Source organism: Nicotiana sylvestris, chromosome 4, assembly GCF_000393655.2.
Source record: "Nicotiana sylvestris chromosome 4, ASM39365v2, whole genome shotgun sequence".
Classification (NCBI taxonomy): domain Eukaryota; kingdom Viridiplantae; phylum Streptophyta; class Magnoliopsida; order Solanales; family Solanaceae; genus Nicotiana; species Nicotiana sylvestris.
In genome coordinates, this window is record NC_091060.1 from 163,885,706 (window position 1) to 163,901,168 (window position 15,463).

A 15,463-nucleotide genomic window follows, 5' to 3' on the forward strand; every position below is an offset into this window, starting at 1 on the left:
ATGCTACTTATAGTTATTTGTTAAAGAAATTTGTTATTCATTTAAGTTGTGTTTGGTATGAAAGTTTTCTTGAAAACAAGTTGGTTTTGGGTGTGGAAATCTTACAATCTGAAGGTTTCATTGGGCCCATTGTTATTTGTACAAAAAATAAATGTAAAAATTGCACGGAACGTCTTATTTAGTCGCCCTCATTTAATCTATATCTATTTTTTTTTAAAGTTTCAACTTGTATCCACTTTTTAAACAACTTCAGCCCCCTTTCGTCTCCTCCTTCTCCTCCTTTGTCTTCTTCTTCTTCTTCTTCTTCTTCTTCTTCTTCTTCTTCTTCTTCTTCTTCTTCTTCTTCTTCTGCTGTTGCTGCTGCTGTTGATGCTGCCATGAAACTTTAGTTTATGGGATAATTGTCATAAGTATGTTTATCAGATTATTTTAAAATAAATTATAAATAGTTACGTAAGTTAGTAGACAATAATTTGTAAATATTTTCACGTACGGGAAGTTTAAGGTCACATTTAGTGATTCTTTTCATGATAATTATGTTCTTTTCACGTTTATTGTTTCCAAAATTTATGATTTAGATATTGTTGGCAATCTGATTATTTATCTAGTATGTTAGAAAGCTTTTTCAAAAACTTCAGCTTATATAGTGCTGAAGTTTTTACAAATGAACTAAATAACTTCAGCATTTTCTGCTGAAGTTTTTGTAAAAGCTTTATGACAAAACTAATGAATTCAGGACAAAAAAACTTCAGTTTATTTAGTGCTGAAGTTTTTATAAATGAACTAAATAACTTCAGCATCTATGCTGAAGTTTTTGAAAAAGCTTTACGACAAAACTATTAAATCCAGGATAAAAACTTCAGCTTATCAAGTGTTGAAGTCTTTATAAATGTACTAGACAACTTCAGCATCTTCTACTGAAGTTTTTGAAAAAGCTTAATGATAAAACTAATGAATCCAGGACAAAAAAAATATTTCAGCTTATTTAGTGTAATTACAAACAAAAACTTTAGCAAATAGAGAACAAAACTTTAGCTACTATGCTTAAGTTTAGCAATTACAAACAAAAACTTCAGCAAATAGAGAACAAAACTTCGGCTACTATGCTTAAGTTCAGCAATTACAAACAAATACTTCAGCAAATAGCGAATAAAATTTCAGCTACTATGCTTAAGTTCAGCAATTACAAACAAAAACTTCAGCACACTTGGTTCAACAATTTTTGCTACTTCATGCTTGTCTGCTAGAATGTTGAAGTTTGGCGTGATTGTCTTTGTTACTTCAGCCCCGTATGCTGAAGTTACGCGAAAAAGTGAGTACGTTTGCAATTTTTTTTACAAAACTGGCACAAGTTAAAATGTGACCCAAAAAATGAGTATAAATGCAAATTAACCAAAATAAACAATATTGGAATGAGAATTCTTATCTTCATTGCCACAGAAGCGTAAAGTATATACATGAGTTTACAGCTATCAACAAACTCCTAAGTAAACTAAACTACCAAACTAAGACACAAACAAAAAAGTTACAGCTATTAAACAAACTCCTACATGAACTAAACTACTGCAATAGATGTACACAAAAGACGTCAATATGTTATGACCGAAAAAAGTAGGTGTCATGTGAAATCTAGTAAATCAAACCTTGAACGATGATAAATTAAATAATAAAAGAGAAAAATTCCAAAAGAGACACAAACATTTAATGTGGTTAAGGTAAATTGACCTACATCCACGGCGGCGGAGATGAGAAATTCACTATAATAAAGAGAGTACAAAATATCGAGAGAACAACCTCACGAAGAGGTAAAGACAAGTGACACACTAACACGTATTCCGTAAAGTTTTTCCCCTAAACACGACCCTCAAAACCTATATGGTTACATTATGAATACTACTGAATGAGAAGGAGGGATACTCAATTTATAGAAGTCCAAACATTTTCTTACAAGAAAAAGGACTAGCCAAATATGGGAGATTATAATTCAATTATCGTAAATATGTTGTCATTTCCTTCAACAGATAGGAAACCAAATATGATAAGCAAATCAGGACAACACCTAACACAATACTCCCCTCAAAGTGGAGCATGAGGATCTCGAATGCCCAACTTGCGAAGAAGAAAGTTAAATTGATCTTTTCCCATTGCCTTGGTGAAGACATCAACGGGTTGCATTGAACTACGTACATAGTCTGTCTATATATTACAATTAAGTATCTCATCACGGAAAAAGTAATAGTCTACTTCAATATGCTTGGTATGCTCATGTTAAACAGGATTAACAGCTATATGCAAAGTTTCTTGACGGTCACAATACAATTGCATAGGTTCAGAATGTGTCACACCAAGAGAATCCAGTAATTCATTCAACCATTTTAGTTCACAAGCTGTAATGGCCATAGATTTATATTTAGCTTCAGCTGATAAGCGAGAAACTGTTTGTTGCTTCTTAATCTTCCCGGAGATAGGTAATTCTCCCAAGACAAAATAACAGTCAAAGATCGTCTTGTCAAAAGATAATTAGGCCAATCAAAATCGCAATAAGTAGACAATTTTGGATTTCATCTCTCATTGTTTGTGCCTAAATTATATATTGTCTAAAAATATTTTCTCTGCATAAATTCTTGCATTAATAGATAATCTCCGCATAAATTTACAATACTTAGTTACCAGTATTAAAATTCGCATGGTTTATGCTATATTTTACTACTGATAACTAAATATTATATAATTAATACGGGTAAGAGTTATACGAGAATCAATATATTATTTTATACATTATAGAAGGTGAAATAAGTAATACATATATTTACAATACATAGATAAGAGTATCTAAAGATAAAATATCCTTACAATAGGTAAACCTTAAAACAATCATTCAGAACTATGCTAGACCTAAAACCATATTTACTATGTGGCTACAAAACTATGGAAGGTTGCTAACAAAAGATATGCTGAAGAGATGGGGTCTCCATATAGATGAGAGATGTGTATTGTGCCAGTTCGATAAGGAAACAAGGGAACACTTGTTTGCAGAATGTGCATATGCCAACAGATTGTGGACCAGGATATCTCAGTGGGCTCAATGCCGCTCCACTATTCCCAATACTTGGATACGGTATTTCCAATTTATCATTTAGCATTCAAACGGGAAGACAGCTTCAGCAATGCTACTTAAAATGATGTATGCTGAATATATACATGTGCTATGGAGAGAAAGAAATAATCGAATATTTGAGGGTGCAAGTAGAGAACATGAAGCCTTGGCAAGGGAGATTGTGAGCATATGCCACTTCAGGGCAGATAGGAAAGTGAAGGGTTTGATACAGAATCTATATTTTTTTTTAAAAAAAAAGGTAGTTATAGTGTTTTGTGCTTACACTACTAAAAAAATCAGGGTTTAGCAACGGATAAATTCTGTAGCTAAATAGAAAAATTCGTCGCTAATCTCATTTAGCGACGGATTATCAAAAGATTCTGCTAGCTACGAGCGTTTTAGCGACAGATTAGCGACGACGTTCGTAGCTAATTCCAGTTTTTTTTGTAGTGTTATTTAGATACCGCTTGTCTAGGGATATGAGGAATAGATAGTATTAGGTTCTTGGGTACCTTTTGTAAAGAACAGCTAGCTGGGAGATGCTATACTATGCTTTGTATTGCTATCCTTGGTGATTAATAATAATTTTAATTACAAAAAAAATAATCATTCTCGTATTATTTATTTACTGTATTATAACAATTTATTATATTATTTATTCTCTGTATGGCAGTCTACATATTATTTCTTCTCTACATAAAGATCTTTGTATTACTAATCCAGGTACAACCCATACATTACCCTTATATAGCTAATCCATCAACCAAATAACCCCTAATAGTTAATTTTTTTATTTATTTTTATGTGAAATCAAATGTGGATATATATTTTCTTCGATCCATTTTAAGTAGGGATACTTACCGGGCAGATCTGGACGGATAATTACGTTTAACGATTCGCCTTATCGGTTATCAGATTATAACTATAGTAATCAGCTAGCTATCTAATAAGACAATAAGCGGATTGGTATCAGATTAATGATTATCGGACGGTTATCAGGCGGTTTATCGGCTAAACTAAATAATTTTTTTTTGAACAATCAATACCCAACTGAGTGAAGAATAAAAATAGAAAGTCTACCTTGACTCTACTTTCTAGCGATAAAGTCTACCGTTTCGAGGAAAGATTCTCCCTTGAAACCATCGAGAGATTGCAATATGTATTTTGTTCTTATATCATTCGATCCATCAAACACTTTTGTCTCTTTTCTTAAATCTATATCTTAGGGTTTGTAGTCAAATGAAATCAATTTGAAAAGAATGTTCATGGTAGATTGGTTCTACGGAGTTCTCACATTGCTTGGTCTGTGGTAGAAAGAGGCTAAGATCTTGTTTTCGGCCTTGATAATGCCGGCAAAACTACCACAATAGACTTTATCGTTAGGGAGTAGTCAACTACCACGGTGTTTTAATAGAACTTTATATATATAGGGGTAAAAGTGTAAATATAAAAAAATTTAACGGGTTAACGGTTTAACTGATAAGAAAATTGAGTAATCCTCCTCCAAATCTTTAAGCCGTTAATCATAAAATCTCAATTCGTTCACCATTTATTACCCCGATAATCCGAGACCAATAAGTCATTAGTTCTGTTCGATTTTGAACCACCCTAATTTTAAGTGTCCATTGCATCTTTAATAATGGTCCAAAATAAGTGTCATTTTAAAGCATAGTATTTTTTTTCCAACTTACCTTTGTTATAATGATAGTGTGAACTACTTTCTAAGTGATTTAGGAGAGAGGGGGGGGGGGAATGTAGTCAAATGACCCCTTTTAATTGATGTGATTAACTCAATTTTTTTAATGTGTGTGCCACACATAAAAGAGACTTTTTAAATGGACCGGAGGGAGTATGTAACTTGAAAACCGATATATAATTTTTTATAATAAGCACTAAGGGGTCATTTGGTTAGGAAACAAGTTATCTCATGATTAATTAATTATTCCGGAATAAATTATCTCATCCTTCTGTAGTGAGGAAAAAATACAATAATCTCGGGATAACTAATTTCGGAATTAGTTATATCACGATCTTATACCAACCAAACATGAGATATACTAATCTCAAATTTACTCCCGGGATTAATTATCCTTTATCCCTCATAAGTCATACCAAACGAGCCCTAAGAGTGTGTTTGGAATGATACCTTATGATTGAATTTGGTATAATTGTTATGGTAATAGTTACACAATTAGGTAATTATATGATATAGTTATTACATAAACCTTTCTGTTCGGCATGTATGCAATTATAGTGTAATTTTATGCGTAATATTTGGTAGCATAAGTGTAAGTACATAGTTCAAAAAATTATTTTAAAATAAAGTAAATCAATTAAACCTTTTTTAGATGTACAATTAAAAAAGCTATAATCTGAATATTAAATTTGATCTTACTAGTAGGTATTGAAAATTTATTTTGTAATTATTTCATGTAGTTACCAACAATTCTCACCTCCTTTTTGAGAATTGAAGGATATAATTGGTCCTCTTTATTTACATCTAATTCTCTATTGACCAAGTAATTCTTAGGCCAGACAAACAATCAAGATTAATTTGCATTCTACTCGTAGTTATTTGATGAATTTTCAATATGGGTATTTTTAAAATAAATGAGATTGTATACCGTTTTCTTTTATTCTGAAAGATCAAACGAATTTTTCATTTTGCAGTTTGAAACTTGGAATCTTACCTTTGAATAAATATAAGATATATAATTATTTTTTTGGAAAGATTATATCAACAACTTAAAAGTTCTATTAGTTTGTATAATATATCATACCAGAAAATATCTTTTCTTATAAAGGAATCTAATGTGACATGTTAAACATAAGTATTAAGAAAGTAAGCTGTAAATTTCATCGGGTACTATTATATTAGCTCACAATGTAAGTTAATTAAAACCATCTTTCTTTTAGTATTGCGTATCCTCAGGTTCAGCTCCCATTGATGTCTATGTGCAACTATTCTTGTGGTATCCTCACTAGCAGTGGCGTACGCATGATTTTTCATAAGTAATGTCACTATTTTAAGAAGTGAGCAAATAAGTAAATTAGTAGCAATATCATATTAATAGTAACAAAATTCGAATCATATTAATAAAGCGCAACTCAAGTATATTATTGAACTCTTTATGATGAGCATTTATTTTTTTGAAATGTATTCAAAATAACCTGATTAGAAATTATACTATATTTTGTTAATTTTTTTTTTTTTGTAGAAGGCATTAAAAAACCAGTCAAAAGCTCATTATTTATATGATTCCTTAAATCATTTTTAACTTTATAGCCGAGAAGCGGGATGTAGAAGAAAAAAAATAGCTGAAAAAACTTATTGATGGCAGGAAGCAAGAGAACTTAATGCCGCTACAATCTGCATCGTTAGTCTTGATGCAATGGTTTGGTGTTTTGTTAATACAGTAATACAAAAGGCACAAAACTTTAAAACGAGAAATGAAGCTTCAAGGATTCGAACCTTGGCTTTCTCTAGAAAAATAATGCGCTTGACTAAAAGAGCTACTTAGCTCATTCTGTCAAGTGGTGTCACTGTAATATATTTATTCAATTTTTAGTTTTGTATTTTAATTATATATACCTATTTATTAAAATTTTCTGACAAGCGGTGTCACGTGATACCGCTTGATCTAAGGTAAATTCGCCCCTGCTCACTAGAGTGCACCAAAGGCTGTTAATTTTTACAACTTAATATTTTGTAAATATTTTGAGTTCTTATGTGACCGAGATATCAATAAATCAATCATCTATGTTCTTTATTTGATTTTTTACATAATTACTTTGATATTAGTAACACAAATAGAGACTCACTCTATAAATTATTGATGAGGTGAGTATAAATCAAGCAAAGTGATAGAGAACAAAAAAATTATATAAAACACTGAATAATAGTATAAAAGTAAAATTCAGACAGGTTTGGATAAATTTGGTGGAAAAGAAAAAAAGAGAGAAATATAAATTTGGCAGAATAGTACTTTCTTGGCATAAGTCATAATCCACAGGAAAAGCTTCGAAAGATTGATCTAATAGAATTGTATTTACTTTACCCTCCATTGTGATTATGGTACCCGTTTGGCCTTCTTTGGCCCCCGATGCAATTTTAACACGGTCTCCAACTTTTAATAGTTTTATCACATCATGAGCAAGGTCCATTCTATCATTGCCATCTTCGTTATGATCAAGGGCTATAGCCGATTTTATTTGCATACCATAGCTTTTCTGCAGCAAACATGCCACCACTTCCTTTTCACTGTCCTTTTTGCACTTAACATCCCATAATTTAGATCCCACTTTAGCAGGCAGCTCTACTTCCTCAATGGCTGAAGTTGGAGTAGTCATCATACTTTGTTTTCTTGAACCACCATGTAGTTGTTTTGGTTCAGCCAGTTCTGTTTCTTGAACTTCTACATTCATCTTCCTCTTATTCTTCTCATTTATTTTTGACATTTGAGATTTTTTTTTCTTGACTGGTGATCCTTCTTCAAAATGATGAATAATGCAGGCGAGCCTTGATTACGAAAACTTGAATTCAGAGATGAAATAGAGTTCACAACTCAAATTTCTTAACTTTCTTGTATTAAGATTGAAATGATGAATAAAGTCACGTCAAGTTTTGATATTTTCAGAAGAGAAGAAATGAAGTTGACATAGAAGTGAACTATAATTCTGAAATCGTAAATATAGTCGTCCCTCTTCGAAACGATGAATAATGCGGGCAAATCTTGATGAAGAGAGAACAAGAATTCAGATAACAAATAGAGTTCACAACTCAAATTTCTTATGTTCTTGATCAAAGATCCTTCTAAATGATGAATAAAGGCGCCCAATTCTTGATTTTTTTAAAAGAGAAGAAATAGAGTTGACAGAGAAGTGAAATGTAATTTCTGAAATCGTTTATAGCCGAATCTATCCACTCACTTCAAGTCGGTTGGTTAATTATAGTCGTTAATGTATCAGCTTAAATATAAATACGTGTATATACGCATATATGGCGGGTTTTCACAGCACGTTTAATTGAGTATTTACCTGAAGAGGTAAAAGAAGTGTTCTGTAAAATAAAAAGGAAAGCAAAAACGAACCTTTGCAAGAGAATACGAACAAGTATTTTTTATTTCATTGCAATAACTGAATTTTATCCTTTATAATAGTAAAATTACTAAAATTTACCAACTATGAAGACAAATTAAATCTATCCATCAAGGTAATTTTAATGTTATATCAGATAAAATTTGATGACTTCACTGTTATATTAGATAAGTTTTTTTACCGCTTTAGAAGGTCAATTCAATTACTTTAATGTGACAAAAGAATTACAATGACTTACTATTACAATAGGTAATATTTAGCTAGTTTGATGAGACAAAAGATTGGTGGGCTTAAGGTCTTTTAATCTATGTTTTGATGATCTAACAAACTTTCTGTATGGAACCAGATAAAAGACCAAGAATGATAGTAAAAAGCCAGGGAGAACATATAGGGAAACATGAGTGAGTAAGGGCATAAAGTCAATGGGAACATGTGGTCTCCTGTTATTCAATCTGGTTGTCTGAACTCTAACTCCTTATTTTCAATGTTAAGTTTGTCATCATCAAAAAGGGAAAAATTGATAGGATTGATAGGTTTTCAATATCTTTGCCTTATGTTTTGATGATCTAACAAACTTAATGTCAAGAACCAGATAGGGAACCTGACTCACTTGGATTACACTGCATCTAATGGATTCCAGCCAAATGTGAACTTGCTACAGCTTAAGGAGGTAGGAACCCAAACAAGGACCTGATACTCTTGTGTGTTCCTCATGACAGTACAAAGTCAAATTGGACACAGCCGGAAACGAAGATTCTGCCGCACTGCACTATTTCCAGCGCCCACTCATTCTCTGCCCAACTAAAGTGCTCACATCACTTCAAGTGACGTGATTAAGATGTACCTACAATGAGTCTATACAAAGCATCATTCAAGTTACTCAACTCAAGACAATTTGGGCGGTGTGCACAAGAACCAGATCAGGAACCTCATCCCTTCGTACTTCTCTGACAGAAGTCCAAGTCAACTATACAGCTCTAATGCAACTGAGTGACTGATCGCAACTGTACAAAGAGGAACACAACAGGGACCTGGTCCCTTAGGGTTCTCTGACAGAAGTACAAGTCAACTACAGCTGGAAAGCAATTGCAGAAAGTGACTGCCTGCAACATTGCAATAGACAGCGCAACAGTCACTTCCCATTGAGATTGGACATCACTAAGGATGTCTTGTGTAGTATAAACCTTATGCAAGGCACAAGTTTCAGGTTCCAACACTTGCAAATACAGAAAACGAAATTCTCTTAAGTGCTCAAGAACCTCTCTCAAGAACAAAGTTGTTGCAACCTCAAGGACCTGATCCAAGATTGAAGATATCTTAAATCCTTAGGTTGTTGAGTCTTTGTTATGTGTTCTTCGTTGTAATTCCTAGTTTGCTTTCTTAGAAGCGTTGTCTTAGGAACAAACCAAAATCCGTAAACTCCCTGAGTTTATGTTGTGGCTAGGTTAGTCATAAGCAAAAGCATTTGTGATCGTAGTGTGACAAAGTGGCTTGTGGTGGAAACATCACAAGTTAGTCAAAAGCCTTTGTAACCGTAGTGTGACAAAGTGACTTGTGGTTAAAATACCACAAGTTAGTCAAATTCTTTGTAACTAGGATAGTTATAGAGTGGCTTGTAATGAGAGCATCACAAGTTAGTTGAAGTCTTTGCAATAGGGTTATTGTAAAGTGGCTTGTAATAGGGAGATTGCAAGTTAGTGAAGTTAAAAGCCTACAGGTGTAGGTCGTGGTTTTTTTGATCCCATTGTGTGGGATTTTTCCACGTAAAAATCCATTTACATTAAGCTTTACTAGCATTCACTGCAGAACCCGATAAAGGACCAGATACTCTGCTATTTGGTGGACTCACACAAACTTAGCACTATACCAAACTAATATAGGACCATATCCTTATACAGTTTGGTTCATCAGTACTTTCAGAGGAAACACATGGAGAACTCGGTTCTCTATACAGTCCGGTGGACGCACAGTCTATAACAAAGATAATTTTATGACTTTACAGTTATTATGAGTGATCATACGTGAATTTACATATGATTGTACGCATAGTCAAATTTACCTACTAAAACGATAACGTATCCATCAAGGTAACTCGAATAATATATTAGATAAAGTTTAATAATTTTACTGCTATAGGACTAAGTAAATTTCTTCATAGCTATAGTAAAACAATTTACTTACTTTAATGTAATAAAAAAAATTTAGTGATTTCTTATTACAGTGGACAAAATTCAGTTACTTTGATCATGGGATAAAATGTTATTTTATGATTTTTATTATTACAGTGAGTAATGTTCAATGGCCATATTTTCGTGAAATTAAACCTGACTGTGGATATATTCATGTACTTATTGTATGGGTCAAAATTCGCTCTAAAATATTTAAAATAAGATGATACTAAGGAAAGGATTTTCAAGTCGTCGTTGGTCGGAGTGGATCAGGAAGCAGTAAAGCTCATAGTCGAAGAGTCAACATGAGAAGAGGTCGAGGCGTCCGACATGGTCGAGCTCGAGCACCGTCGATAAAGCTGTAACGGCTAGTTTTCAAAATAGAGTAATAAAGGGAATATTCTATGAATATTCTCTATACATATACTATTAGAGTTATTAAGAATGTGTCTCATATAAATAGGATAAAGAGTGATAATAGAGGCACGTGAGACTCAATTGTAAGAACAACACTCTTAAAAAGATTCATTCTACACTCAATACAAGACTTTACTTTTCACTGAGATTCTCGTCAGATCTACGGAATCCTCAATTGTTTGAGGATTTATTGTTCAATCATTGTCAGGTGGAAGGATATTCTGCTCCACCTTTTGCTTATTAAATTTTTTCTCTTAATTACAGGAGTGCCATTATATTGTCTGATACGCTCAAATTACACTTAAATTAATAGTGTAAGATGGTCGGTGTCAAATATAATAACCCAATAAGGTTGGGGTCGAATCCCAAAGGGAATAGGTGTGAAAAAGTTACTTGAATAACGTGAAACTTGACATAAGTCGTAATTCTGCTCTTTTAGCTTAAAAAGAGAATGATATAATTGTGAATTAACAAGTTAACTATTTTGCCGTGAGAATGTAATTAATTTGATTAAGGAAATCAAGGTTGTGTCCCCAACAATGAAATGTAATGCTATCGGCGTTAATATGATATATTTCTAATGGAAGGTCCTTTGATAAGTAAGTAGTTTCTAAATAACTACCCAATATTTCTCAATAGTTGGATAATATTTTTTTCTTTATGATTTTCCCAAATATAAAGAGATGCAATTAAGAATAACCAATTTATGCCTAATAGAATTCACTTATTCCTAAGTGATTCTATTAAACAAGGTTTAAAGCCTTGAGTTCTTGATATTCACTTCTACCAAACTTTAACCCACTTTTCCAAGTAAAGATAGAGTAAAATGGAATGAGTCAATATTTGCAACCACCAACAATAAATAAAGCATAAGAAATGTGTGTGTATATATATATATATATATTCAATGTTAAACACTCATTAACATTATACCTATTTAGGAACAACAACCTTAGTATTTAAAACTAGCTACTCATACTAGAATCTAAAAACAAAGCAATAAATAAAGTCATAAAGCTTACAAACGTACATGATTCTCTCTTCAAATGTAACGACCTGACCGGTTGTTTTGAGCTCTAATGCATCGTTCAAGTGTTTGAGGATATGAGCAGCTTCACTTCAGGTATTATGACTTGTACGTGTGGTCGGAATAGAATCCCGAAAATTTAGGAGTTGATTTGGAGAGAAAATTCTCATTTCAAAAGCTTTAAGCTGGAAGAATTGGCTAAGATTGGATTTTTGAGTAAACAGCCTCAGAATCGGGATTTGAAGATTCTAACAGGTTCGTATGATGATTTTGGACTTGGACGTATGTCCGAACCGGGTTTTGGATGACCCGGGAGCATTTCAGCGCCTATTGTGGAAGTTAGCATTTTTGAAAAAATTTCATAAATCTGGCTTGAAGCGCATTTCAGTGTGATCAATATACGTTTGGGATTCTGAGTTTGGAAATAGCTCTGTATGGTGATTCTGCTATTGGAAGCGCGATCGGAAGTGGATTCGGAGGTTCGTAGGTCAGTTTGGAGTCGTTTGGCTAGAGTTAGAAATTTGAAAGTTTTTGAGAAGTTTGATTGGATCGGATTTCGATTCCGGAAGTTGGAGTAGGTATGTAATGTCGAATATGACTCGTGTGCAAAATTTGAGGTCAATTGGACGTGATTTGATGGTTTTTGGCATCGAAAGTAGAAATTGAAGTTTCAAGTTCTTTAAGTTTGAATTGGGGGGTTGATTCATGATTTTAGCATTGTTTGGTGTGATTTGAGGGCCCAAATAAGTTCGTATGGTGTTCTAGGACTTGTTGGTATATTTGGGTGAGGTCTCGGAGGCCTCAGGTTGATTACGGGTGGTTAACGGATCAAGGTTTGAAATTGAAGAGCTGCTAAAGTTGGAGGACTTCTGGTGTAATCGCACCTGCGGAGTGGGCACCGCAGGAGCGACCCCGCAGAAATGGGAAGGAAGCCGCAGAAGCGAAAAGGGACTGCAACAAGGGGAGTCGCAGAAGCGGACGTTTGGGCGCACCTGCAGGCGCGCAGGTGCAGAGGTGAAGTCCGCAGAAGCGGGGAAGGACGCAGAAGTGAAGAAGACGCCGCAGAAGTGGCTAATGAACTGCAGATGCGGAAGTCGTCTGGGCAGAAGGGTTCTTTAAAAGTGTACGACATCACCCTTCGTGCTTTTGTCCTTGATTTTCTTGATTCTTGCTGATAATTGAGTTATGGTGTTCTTTACATTTATTTACTGATTTTCTGTTGTTACTTGATTTTACTATGATGTTATTGATTCCCTTGCCCAAATTGCTTTGTGATTGTTGCTTGGGAGAAGAAGAGTGTAAAACACGAAGGGTGATGTCGTGCATGTTATTTGTGAGAGAGTGTTAAAGCACGAAGGGTAATATCGTGCACTTGTCTTTGATTTCCTGATTTTTATTGATAACTGAGTTATGGTTTCTCTATATTTAATTGTTTGTTTTTTGTTGATACTTGTTGTACCCCACAACATGATTCCCCTTCATATCTTCAATTGAACTGTGGTGATCCTAATATTTACTTGTTTTTATTCTGTTATTATTCGATGTCCCCGTAGCATGTTTCTTCGTCCCATCCTTAACTGTACATTGCTTCTTTTATTTTTCGCTTTATATGATTTAACTGCACAGGTTTATTTGGTAGTCTGGTCCTAGCCTCGTCATTACTTCGCCGAAGTTAGGCTAGGCACTTACAAGAACATGGGGTCGGTTGTGCTGATACTTCACTCTGTACTGTGTGCAAATCCCGGTGCAACAGCTTTTGAATCTTAGCTTGGGGTTGATGCCTTCAGTCTATTTGGAGATCCGAGGTAGTCCTGCAGGCGTCCACATGCATTGGCATCTCCTTCTATCCTTTTATTCTGTTTCTTTTATGTATTTCAAAGATAGTGTTGTAATAACTCTTTCGGACCTTTATTTGTAGTATTCCTAGACAGTCTGTGAAATTATGACACCAGTCTTGGATAGTTTACGTATGAATTGGTATTGGCATCTTTATTAATATATTACGTTTCAGTCTTCCACTTTTAGTTTCCGCTGTTTATATAACGTTGACCCTTAATTATTAAAGGATTAAAAATGGAAAAAAGTTAAATAATTTAAATGGATGGCTTGCCTATCTTTCACTAGTAGACGCCATCACGACTTCTGAGGGTAAGAAATCCGGGTTGTGACAAGTTGGTATTAGAGCTCTAGGTTACATAGGTCTCACAATTCACAGACAAGCTTAGTAGAGTCTGAGGGATCGGTACGGAGACGTCTGTATTTATCCCCCAGAGACTGCAGAGTTAGGAAAAACTTCATATCTATTCTTTCCTGTCTTGCGATTTTGCTCTCTCAATGCTAAATTGAAACCTCTACTCTTGTCTTTTCGCGAATGGCGAGGTCACGTACCGCTTCTTCAGCCGAACAACATCACAAACCGGTGTTAGATCAGCTACGTCTTCGGAGGCTTTGTGGAGGCTGGATAGGTCTCACCAAGCTCTTCACTACCACTTTCAGTGGTGCATCTTCTGAGGATCCCCAGGATTTATTAAGATGGTTGTTATGAGGTTCTCAGGAACATGGGATAGTGGAGACCAATGGGGTCGACTTTGCTACTTTTTGCTTGTCTGGATCTGCAAAGACTTGGTGGAGAGATTATTGTTTGGCTAGACCAGTTGGGTCACCAGCTTTGACTTGGGAAATCCGGGTTGTGACATAATTGAACATATATTAATGGGTTCGCATAATTATTGGCTAGTTTTAGAGCGTTGTGCATCGATTTGAGTCTTCGGAAGGGCGTGAAATGCCGGTTATGGAATTTCGGAGCGAGGTAAGTCTTTTTTCTAATCTTTTAAGAGAGAATAAACCCCATAGGTGAACTAAATTATTATGTGCTTCTATTTGTGGGGCTACATACGCACAAGGTGACGAGAGTCTGTACGTAGCTACTAGCTTTCCCTATGTCCGGGTAATTTTAGGCTTACACCATGCCTTATTGATCTTGTTATTAATTTATGTTATTGCTTGTCCTGAGAAGAAACAAGATTAGGGTTGCGTAATATTTGTGTTGAAAGAAATTTGAATTGAGAAATTATTTTAATAACTTAAAAAATCTATATACAACCACGTTGCATATATGTTTCGCGAGCGGGGTAATTTTCCTTAAAAGGTTTCAAGTTGAATTCCAATATTTTGAAAAGAATCAAGAAAGAGATATGATTTGAATGTTAAATTTATATTTGACCGCGTAGAATGTATGATCGTGAGCGGGATAATTTCCTAGATTTATATTTGACCGTATCGCATGTATGATTCGCGAGCGGGTACCGCGTCGCAGGTATGATTCGCGAGCAGGGACCGCGTCGCAGGTATGATTCGCGAGCGGGGGAATAGACGCATCTAAGGTTCATGCTGTTCGACCCACAACAGTGTACAATTTACTTTTATTGTCACGACCCAAAATTCCCTAAGGGTCGCGATGGCGCCCAACCATTGTCAGGCAAGCCAACGCGGAAGTATTAGTATATTCTTATTTTACTTACCCAAATCGGTTACAACATTTCTTAATTTGCAATTAAAACAGGTGATGATAAGTAATATTTAATAATAATTATACAACCCAAAAGAACTGTCTAATAATATGTGTGCCAAGACCTAGTGTCACAAGTAGTGGGCAAC